General features: G+C 42.0%; 1 long non-coding RNA gene across 8 annotated transcripts in view; it reads right to left on the minus strand.

Moving 5' to 3' along the window:
* Positions 1 to 10,096, minus strand: part of LOC102411733 — a 97,197-nt gene extending 87,101 nt beyond the window's left edge. Inside the window, exon 1 of one of the 8 annotated variants that reach the window (XR_006547542.2) lies at positions 9,766 to 10,096. This is a non-coding gene — a long non-coding RNA (uncharacterized LOC102411733). The remainder of the gene's footprint in view (positions 1 to 9,765) is intronic. The other 7 variants (XR_006547536.2, XR_006547539.2, XR_006547533.2 and 4 more) reach the window with 7 other exon arrangements.
* Positions 10,097 to 11,350: the final 1,254 nt, after the last annotated feature.

Below are 11,350 nucleotides of genomic sequence, written 5' to 3' on the forward strand. Positions count from 1 at the left end.
GACTACACTAAAGCCTATGACTGTGTGGATCACAACAAACTATGGAAAATTCTTCAACAGATGGGAATATCAGACTACCTTACCTGTCTCCTAAGAAAGCTGCACGTAGGTCAAGAACCAATAGTTAGAACCAGACATGAACAGCAGACTGGTTCAAAATTGGGAAAGGAATACATCAAGGCTGTATTCTGTCATCCTGATTATTTATATTTATATGCAGAGTACATACATCATGCGAAATGCTGGGCTGGATGACTCACAAGCTAGAGTCAAGATTGCCAGGAGAAGTATCAACAATCTCAGGTATGCAGATGATATCACTCTAACGGCAGAAAGCAAAGAGGAACTGAAGAGCCTCTTGATGAGGGTGAAGGAGGAAACTGAAAAAGCTGCCCTAAAACTCAACATTAAAAAAACGAAGATCATGGCTTCTGGTCCCATCACTTCATGGCAAATAGATATCTTGGGTTCCAAAGTCACTGCAGATGGTGAATGCAGTTATGAAATTAAAAGACGCTTGCTCCTGGGAAGAAAAGCTGTGACAAACCTAGACAGCCTTATCAAAAAGTGGAGATATCACTCTGCCGACAAAGGTCCATATAGTCAAAGCTATGGTTTTTCCAGTAGTCATGTACGGATGTGAGAGCTGGACCATAAAGAAGGCTGAGAGCCAAAGAATTGATGCTTTTGAATCATGGTTCTGGAGAGACTCTTGAGAGCCCCTTGGATAGCAAGGAGATCAAATGAGTCAATCCTAAAGGAAATCAACCCTAAATATTCATTGAAAAGACTGATACTGAAACTCCAACACTTTGGCCACCTGATGTGAAGAGCCAACTCACTGGAAAAGACCCTGATGCTGGGAAAGATTGAGGGCAGGAGGAGAAGGGGACGACAGAGGATGAAATGGCTGGATGGCATCACCGACTCAATGGACATGGGTTTGAGCAAGCTCAGGGAGACAGAGGAGGACAGAGGACCCTGGTGTGCTGCAGTTTATGGGGTCACAAAGAGTTGGACGTGACTTAGTGACTGAACAGCAACAACATTACTAAACTGTACACTAAAAATGGTTAAGATGGTAAATGTCATGTTGTGTTTTTTCCACAATAAAATCATCATAGTATAGAATATGAAAACATCAAGGTAAAAATAAATGGGTTCAAAATATAGATGTCTTTGTAGTTACTTGAATTTGCACACATGGTATAATATACATAGGAATATATCAATAGTGTGTGTGCTCAGTCACTCAGTCATGTCTGACTCTTTGCAATTCCATGGACTCCAGGCTCCGCTGTCCATAGAATTTTCCAGGCAAGAATACTGGAGTGGGTAGCCATTTCCTTCTCCAGGGGATCTTTCCAACCCAGGGATCAAATCTGTATCTCTCACATCGGCAGGTGGATTCTTTTACTACCAGCACCACCTGGGAAGCCCCATAGCAATAGTAGCCCTAAGTGGGTAGAATTTGGAACCCATAGATGTGGGAATCAGCACTGGGAGGGAGATTTTACACTGGAGAGTTGTTTTATATTCCATTTTTTAAACCATGAGGCTGTACTACTAATTCATTAAAAATAAAATGAAGAAACTCAAACAGTGAATAGATGGTGTTTATCCTCCCCAGAATCCATCTCGCATTTCTCAGTAAGAGAGGTTATGTATCTGATAGAGCCCAAAATGTTTCTTTTTACCAATAGAACCTATTTACTGACTAATACGCAGAATAATGACTGTTTCCTCATCCTATTACTAGAACCTGTGACTATGTTTCTTTCCAAGACAAGCGGGAATTAATTGTGGATGGAATTGAGGTGACTTAAGATAAGGAGGTTATTCTGGATTATCAAGTGGGCTTAATATCATCACAAATTCTCTTACAAGGGGAAGAGAGGCAGGAGAGGGAGACAGAGGGACATGATGGAAGATTCTACCTGCTGTTGCTGGCTTTGAAGATGGAGGAAGGGGCCACAATCCAAGGGATAGGGAGGCCTCCAGAAGCTGGAAAATGAGAAGAAATGGAGTCTTCTCTAGAATTTCTGAAAGGAACCCAGACCTGCCGACACCTTGATTTTAGACCAGTGAGACCTGGGTAGGACTTCTGACCTACAGGGGTACATGATAAAAAACTTGCTTTTTGTTTTTGAAGTTTGAACTTCTAAAAATTTATTTATTTATTACTGAAGTATAATTGATTTACAGTGTTATTTGAGTTTCAGTTGCACAGCAGTGATTCAGATATGGGTATGTGTGTGTACGTGTATACATACATATATATATATATATGCTTTTTCAGATTCTTTCCCCATATAGGTTATTACAAAATATTGAGTATAGTTCCCTGTGCTATACAGTAGGTCCTTATTGTTTGTCCATTTTATATATACTTGTGTATATGTTACTTTTAAGTCATGAAGTCTATAGTCTTTTGTTACAGCTCTCACAGGCCACAGTGACTGTGGAGTGGTTTGAGGGCACAAAATTACAACTCTGATTAGTCTCTCTAGAAATTTAAGTGTTTATTCATTTTATTCCAATTAAATTTGGACAAAGATGAGTAGAAAAAAATTCCATGGATATTGGCACATCGTCATCTATTCTTGCCTGGAAAATCCCATGGATGGAGGAGCTTGGTAGGCTGCAGTCCGTGGGGTCGCTAGGAGTCGGACACGACTGAGCGACTTCACTTTCACTTTTCACTTTCATGTACTGGAGAAGGAAATGGCAACCCACTCCAGTGTTCTTGCCTGGAGAATCCCAGGGACGGGGGAGCCTGCTGGGCTGCCGTCTATGGGGTCGCACAGAGTCGGGCATGACTGAAGTGACTTAGCAGCAGCAGCAGCAGCATCTATTCTTTAATTTAGGAAAGAAAACTGAAATCAGAGTGATTCTATCCCTTTGAAAATAACATCATATTTTCCTATTTTCCTAATTGTGTGGTTTTACCTCTTCCTTAATCCTTGGGGGGGAAAAATCTCTCACTACTCAATCAACAAATAGAAAATACAAAGGAACAAGAATCACCTTGAAATTAAATACAAATCAGGACATGTCTAGGTGGGAATCTTTTTTCACAAATTGAGCTAATTTGCAGTTTTTCCTTGGTGTCAGACACAATGCTTTAATTCTGAAAACCTTATCAAATAGGAATGATAGTATCCCCACTTTATTGATTATAAACCCAAAGCTTAAAACAGCTGAATAATTTGTCCGAGATACTCAGGTTTAAACCCATGTCTGTTGACTCAGAGCCTATGTTTTTAAGCACCGAGGTTCCCTGCTCTTGCACCCTACTTCCTTTCCTCCTGGCTGTCCCCAGAAGCTCTGCCGTTCGCATCTTGCTTCTCTAACACCTGGCCTCTCCCTATGATGTATTTCTCACCATAGATTTTATCACGTTATCTTTTTCCATTACATTTAGTCTCTGAAATCATTGATCCCTATTTTGCTAATATCACCTCTACTCTTTACTGCTTTCAACATAGATTTTAATATACTATTGTACTTTCAGTGTTCGTGAGTGAGTGATCGGGCTTTGCTTTTTTTGTTTGCTTGTTTTTAAGTCTGATCATTTAAAATAATTCTATATTGAAGCTTATTTGCCCTTTCATCTCGATTCATAGAAACATAGGAAAACACAAAGTAAATACTTTCTAATTTTTTCCTGTTTTCTGTGTCAGATTCCCTCCTTCACTCAAATTCATGGCATCTTTTGGGGTCTCTTGGGTTCTACATTCCACAGAAGAGAAGATAGCTCTATTAGTAAAAAATAATAAGAACTAACAATTCCCCAACTTCCACATGGAGAGTGGAGGCATCTCCCCAGTGGATCCTGACTTACAAGGACCACCCAGGTCTGAGTCTAACCAGCATGATCTAATGCAGCTTTCCTGAACTAAAAAAGGACTGTGTACTGCTTCCAGCTCTTTTGATTCAGCGCAAAGCAATTTGTCCTTTCATATTAGAAGTTGTTTGCAATTTTTCCTCTTTAATTTTGTCAAAATTTTAGCAGAAGCATGAAAAATACAGTCGCCAGAGTGCATTAATTACTGAAGCTTTCTGTTTATATGCCTTCTTGAAGCCTACTTCACATACAACGATTTCATTGACCCTCTGTCTGGTTTCAGCCATTGCCTCACTGCCCAACAGGGCATCTATAAGGACATGGGGAAGGAAGGAGTGATGAAGTTTCTATAAATGGATGCACACTGTGTATGCTCTACTCTGTCTTAGCATTTACTAATGTACCTTTGAGGTAAGGATCCACGTAGGACAAAGGGCCTGGGTAGGTGTCTCTTACTCCCCCTCCTCCCCTCCACTTCTCTCTTCTGCAGGGCCAGGCTCTTCTGACTCACAGGGTGCAGTCTTCACTTGCCACTGTTCTTTTTACCACATGCCCTTGTCTGGGCTTGGTTTCTAGACAAATTCAGACTATCAAAACGTTGATAGTTCTTCTTGCTTTTTCGTGCTCTCATTACCTTGTAATTCACTGTAACCTTTCATTGTTCTTGCAATGCAAGTGAGAAGAGGGAATGAGGACCACTCACAAAAACCAGAAGTCAGCTCCAGGAAGATAATTTTGCTACATAAGTGTTTCTTGTTTGCATCCTTCTCATCTTCAGCAGGAGCTGCCATCTCTGAACACCACTTTTCCATCCCTAGCTACTTGCTCTATTTTCTCTTGTCTTCCTCTTCTTCACTTCTTTTTCCACTTCTATTTCTTCCTCTTCTTTACTCCTTGTCCATTTCTTTCTGAAGCCCACGTAGGCTCTGTCCTCACAGGAACAAAGATTTTCTGTGTTTAGCTGGCAATTCTGTTCTGTTCCCTATTGCTTGTCATCTTGAATTGCAGGCCTCTGAAACTGGCACTGGTTGCCTGTCTCCCATTCAGCACCGTGAGCACTCTGCTTATATGTAACCCCCTTTCATCCTCAAGGCTGCACATGGTGTTCCTTCCAGGACGTCCTACTGTACTCTTTTCTCCATCCTACTGTGCTTTTCCCAACTGTAGGTTATACTCAGATGATTTACTGAGCCTCATCTGTAACCTGTCTATGATTTCTATACACTCGCTGAGAACCTTCTGTATCCCTAAATGAAAAGCACTTGGCAGGGAGTTAACCTTATCTTTCCTTTGCCACAATTCTATTTCATGCCTGTGTCAATGAAACCAACTCCTCATCTGTCTGCTCCTTTTACTGAACCATCCCATATGTCACAATTTCTTCTTAACATATCATAGAATCTTTGATCCTTAGGATTGAAAAAGATCTGAAAGTAATTTAGTTATATATAATGACATGAGGATAAAATGACATAAAGTTAAACAATTATGATGTGAAATTAAATATACAATATGATCTTGTGAGTGTGTATATGTGTGTGTGTGTCCTGAAGGAGGTAGACTTCACAATGTTAACAGGTTTGTCTCCGGGTGGTACAGTTACTCTCGTTATTAATCTTTCCTACACTCATTCACATTTTCTTTAATAAGTAATACAAGAAATAATAGGAAACACTGGAGAATCATTTTTAAAATTCCAAGGGGACATTTTTTCCGCCTAGAATTCTATACCAACCCAATTAATTATCAATAGCACACTAGAATGCAGACGTGTCAGACATGAAACCACTGAAAAATTTATCTTCAATTTGTCCTTTTAGGAAGCTCGGTGAAAATGATTATAAAAGAAGGGCGTAAGCCAATGAAACAGAAGACAGAGGATGTAGGAAACAAAAAAAAACCCAAACTGAAAAAGTCTTTGAAAAAATAACTATTAATAGGAAAGGGGACATGAAAATAGTCATGGAAAGAAACCACCTTAGAAAGAAGGAAAGCCTGAAAGGGAGAGCTTCTGTTTTGCTTTTTCCTTTGGAGGAAATAATTAAGAAGAAATTAGCTCTGTGTCCCTAGATGTCATTTTCAATGGATAGAGTCAGTCACATGCTTAGTCATGCAGCATGTATTACGTGTCATAGCACTTGCTGCTCAGAACAGAGAACTAAAAAAAAAAATCTGTTTTTATGTAGCATAAGAAGATAATGGCTATTATCTCCTTTAACTGCCCCCACAGCCCATTTTACAAATGAAATCGTTTCTAATTCAGAGGGTTTGCTCAAGGTTGCCAGTCAACAAGTGCCAGGGGCTGACACTGAAACATGGACTTAAAGCCTGTATTGTCTTTCCTCTGTTCAAAGTTTTTTGTTTCTTCTTTGGGTGGGGGTGGGAGAAAAGTCTTTGCTAGGAAATCTGCTTTCTTAGAATTGTATACTTAGCAAAAAGGGTGAGGAAAAGAATTTTAAATCTCTCCTGGCTGGCCATTTTGCAGACGACGTGTCTGGATAAATCTGCACCTGATCGTCTATGACAACCCGCTCTTGTACAGATGGGACGCCCAGCAGATGATGCTGTAGCCACAGCCTGAATTACTGCCGCACTTCCCAAAGTGTCTGCTCAGCACAACTGCAAGTGGAAAATAAACTTGTAAACCATTGTCAGTGATGTAGCTCAAAGACTTTATATACTGAAATATCTTTAGAGTTGTTTTTCATTGCAGTCCGCCCTTTTTCAATGGGCAGAATTCATTTTCTCTTTAAGTGTGCTCGGTGAGGGCAAGACAGAGGGTGAAAGGAAGATGAAGGTCTGATTTCCTGGTGTCCTGTGTGAAATATTCAATACACTCTCTTCTTCAAAGTAAGGATCACTCTTTTTTCCTCTCTTCACCCCACATGACCTCACCTCACCACACCATACAAAACACCTTCTCCAATAGTCTGTCACTCTCAGGCAAGCCACTCCAAGGTACCAAAACTCTGTATCCAACTGGGAAAGATTTGCTGGGTATGGACAGGTGTGTGGCCTCACTGGTGTTAAGTGTGACACAAGCCCCCAGCCAACCTCAGGTTTGGTTAGCACAGGAGTTTCAGGTTTCAACTCTGCAAACCAGGAACTGCCTGGGTTCTAACCCCCAGCTCCATCTCCACGAAGCTCTGTGACTCTAAACAAGCTATGTAATTTCTCTGTGCCTTGACTTTCTCTAAAGTAGGAATGATAACAATAGCCCTTTCTTCGTAGGATTTTCAGTTCAGTCCAGTTCAGTGACTCAGTCGTGTCCGACTTTGCGATCCCATGGACTGCATCCCGCCAGGCTTCCCTGTCCACCACCAACTCCCAGAGCTTACTCAAACTCGTGTGTCCATTGAGTTGGTGATGCCATCCAACCATCTCATCCTCTGTCATCCCCTTTTCCTCCTGCCTTCAGCCATTCCCAGCATCAGGGTCTTTTCAAATGAGTTGGTTCTTTGCATCAGGTGGCCAAAGTATTGGAGTTTCAGCTTCAGCATCTGTCCTTCCAATGAATATTCAGTACTGATTTCCTTTAGGATGGATTGGTTGGATCTCCTTGCTGTCCAAGGGACTCTCAAGAGTCTTCTGCAACACCACAGTTCAAAAACATCAATTCTTCATCACTCAGCCTTCTTTAGAGTCCAACTCTAACATCCATACATGACTACTGGAAAAACCACAGTTTTAACTATATGGACCTTTGTTGGCAAAGTCATGTCTCTGCTTTTTAATATGCTGTCTAGATTGGTCATAACTTTTCTTCCAAGGAGCAAGCGTCTTTTAATTTCATGGCTGCAGTCACCATCTGCAGTGATTCTGGAGCCCTCCCAAAAATAAAGTCTGTCACTGTTTCCACTGTTTCCTCATCTATTTGCCATGAAGTGATGGGACTGAGAGTGTAACAGGCAGGAAGGCCAGGGGGGTCTCTAAAGGGACGAAATAGGCTTCTAGACATTTTTCTCTCTCCCTTAAGTGGCAGGAGGAAACAAGTATTAGATTTTTTCCCCCTTTCTCTATACAAATTTAAAAAGAGGGTTCTCTTAAAATTCTGTGTTGCCATGATGACACCTGGCTCCAGCTGAACTTCACTTTTCTCAAACCTTGAGCTAACCAATGCATTTTTCTTATGGAAATGTTTGTCTTAAGCTTTGTTAATGAACCATGTATTTATCCTAGACTCTGTCTTTCTTCAAGTCAGTTCCACCTAAAACTCAGAACCCACTTGACAAAACTGGATGTTTTACTCACACATTGTTCTCCTAATCTATGTTAATGAAACTATATATTTACTTGGAAACCTGCCTTTCTTCAAGATTCATGTCAATCATTTCATGGCCCGGGATGACTCACCTGGTGCCAATGTTCTCTCAAAATGCATGTTGTAGGTGTGGGGCCTGGTGCCAGTCTCTGAGTTTTGAAACATTTCCTTTCTCTAATTAGCAGAATGCTAGTAGCTATATAACATCTGGCTAAAGACTAGCAGGGGGGCACTCTTTATGCCCCCTTCTGATATCTATGTCAGAAGTTTTCTCTATTTCTTTTATACTTTAATAAAACTTTATTACACAAAATCTCTGAGCAATCAAGCCTTGTCACTGGCCCCGGATTGAATTCTTCTCCTCCAGAGGCCAAGAATCCCAGCATATTTCGTGGTTGAGCAACAACCTTTCAGGACCAGATGCCATGATCTTAGTTTTATGAATGTTGAGTTTTAATCCAACATTTTCACTCTCCTCTTTCACTTTCATCAGGTTCCCCAGGTGGTGCAGTGATAAAAAATCCACCTGCCAATGCAGGCGCTGCAGGAGACTTGGGTTCAATCCCTGGGTTGGGAAGATCCCCTGGAGGAGGGCATGGCAACCCACTCCAGTATTCTCATCCAGATAATCCCATGAACAGAGGAGCTTGGCTCAGCTACCGTCCATGGAGTCGCAAAGAGACACGACTGAGCCACTGCGGACATGTGCACAGACGCAAAGTGAGGCCGTATATGTAGAGCACTACTGGCAAAGCATGTAGGTGATGGGGGGTGGGGAGGGCAGCAGTTAATCAACTTTCTTTTCTCCTGCCATCCTAGCCTCAAAATAACTTGCCCTAGGATTTCAACAGATTCCCAGAGTATGATCTGTCTCCATGTAATTGACTCTGGATTTGATAAGCAATCAGTTTTCATTCTCAACTCTTCTCCCTGATCAGACACCATGTTCTCTTTAGAAACACACTCAGCTCTGAGGCCTCAGGTCAAGTCCCCTGACCCTGCTGGCACTAAACCAGCAGACTCCAAACACTTCTTTCCTGTCCAAGAATGAGCACCTTTTTCATTCTACAGCTGTTCCTCCCCTGGTACTTCACAAAACTGCTAACTTGGAAATCTGTGGCAGGATGCTGGCAAAAATTTGGTAACTTCCTCAAACTTATACATTATTAAGAGTTTTGAAATGGCCAAATGAGGTTTCCAAAAGGAAAATACTTTCTCTTCAAAGCCAGAAAAATGCAACTAGTGTTCTATGTCAGCTGTCTGGGCTACTGTATCTTCAGCTTGAATACAAAAGATGACTCCCCAATTTACAAACCTCCTCCGTGGGCCTCCAGGACAGTCTGAGTCCTCTGGGTTTGCTAACTGGGGATTAGGAGGTAAACCGGTGTCCAAACTGCTTTGAACCTACAAGGACTCTGAAAACCAAAACCAACAATACCTGTGAAGGAAAAGAAAACCTACCTTTTCTTTAAAGATTGGGGCTCTGCCAGAATCCAGCCTAGGCCTGTCTCTATCTTCCTCCATTTCTCTTTCCTGTACTCTTCTCTCCTCACTTTACACACATTCACGGCTTAATAACCAACTCTAAACGCGCAGACCTGTGGGAGAAAGGTAGCCCCCACCCTCTCCTTCCTTTCCAATGAAGAGGAACGCTCACCTCAAGAATGGCGCCTTGCCGTGAGTAAGCAGAATGATGGCGTCTTAAAAGACCAGTTCCCTGGGAGACTCATGGTTTCTTTCTTTCTCTTGGCTTAACTGTTAAAGACCAATTGGCAGTCACTCGGGAGGAGAGGCTTGGAGCTTTGGCCCCTTGCTCTGCCTATCCTCTCCATGCAGCTGAATTGGTCCCTTGCTCTAAGGCCTGTCGCTTCAAAGCCCAGGCCTCTCCCTGCTGCTGTTGTTGACTTCCGCCTTCAGCCGGACTTCCACTTTTCTCTTCACTCTGATTGGGCCCAGGTGTAGATACTTGATACTTAATAGCAACCCACTCCATTACTCTTCCCTGGAAAATCCCATGGACAGAGGAGCCTGGTAGGCTACAGTTCATGGTTGAAAAGAGTGGGATACGACTGAGTGACTTCACTTTCACTTTCTCTCTGAGCTTCTCTCCTTTTCTCTTTCTGCCATAGGGCACCTGAGCTATGGCAGCCACCGTAGTTGGGTCCTTGTTTGGTTAAGCAAAAGGACTTGGGGACAAACGTCATTTAAATTTTTTTTCTTTAAAGTTTGATTTTCAAATGTCCTCTTTACTGCTCCTTCTTTCTCCCTCTGAATCTGATGGATGTTTTCTAGTTGTATTTTGCATGAAACAAATGGAAAATTATTAGCTTAAAAGAATAAGGTTGCAGTGGAAATCTCTGAGATTTTTATTTCCTAGCACCCATTTGCTTTTTTCCAGGAAAGAGTTATCTAGTTTATCTCTGGGAAGCTACCCTCTTTTCCACCCTCCATTTATATTCTTGGGGTGGGGCTCCTGTTTGCTGGAGCAAATGGCTCAGTCCTAGGTGGTGAGTATTGCCCAGCCCTGGCCTCAGTGTTTCAGGGAGCACAAACCAATGAGACTTTTTTCTGAGACTGTTAGAAAATGGCTCTTTTACACTGGACTTGAGATGGGAAGATGTGATGTTAGAACTTTGACAGCCATCATCAATCACAAGGAAACAGACTGCCTGAGAATGGAGCCAGTACACAGGATTATGTTAAGATATGGATGGAAAGGTACCTTGAAATTAAGCTACAGGACAGAGCATCCCTGAAGACAGCTCCTCCTTTGAGTTTTTCATTTACAACCCATTAAATTCTTTCTTCTTAGGCCAGTTTGGATGAGATCACCCATCACTTAGAGCTTCCCTGGTGGCTCAGACAATAAAGAATCTGCCTGCAATGTGGGAGACCTGGGTTCACTCCCTGGGTTGGGAAGATCTCCTGGAGAAAGAAATGGCAATCCACTCCAGTATTCTTGCCTGGAGAATTTCATGTACAGAGGAGCCTGGCAGGCTATAGTCCATAGGGTCGAAAAGAGTTGGACAGGATTGAGTGACTAATACCTTTTCATTTTCACTTTCTTTTCACCCATCACTTAACAAGGCAGACTGCCAATTAAATAAGAGGGGTTCAATTCTAGGGTCTCTTATTCAGTTTCCCAGTCTTCATCATTTAGTTTTGGGGTCCATGCCCACTTTAATCACAAGGGGGGCTGTGATTTTCTTTGGCCACTGTTTCTTGGGCTTTCATCTTCTCCA

This window comes from Bubalus bubalis, chromosome 2 (assembly GCF_019923935.1).
Source record: "Bubalus bubalis isolate 160015118507 breed Murrah chromosome 2, NDDB_SH_1, whole genome shotgun sequence".
NCBI classification, from domain to species: Eukaryota; Metazoa; Chordata; class Mammalia; order Artiodactyla; family Bovidae; genus Bubalus; species Bubalus bubalis.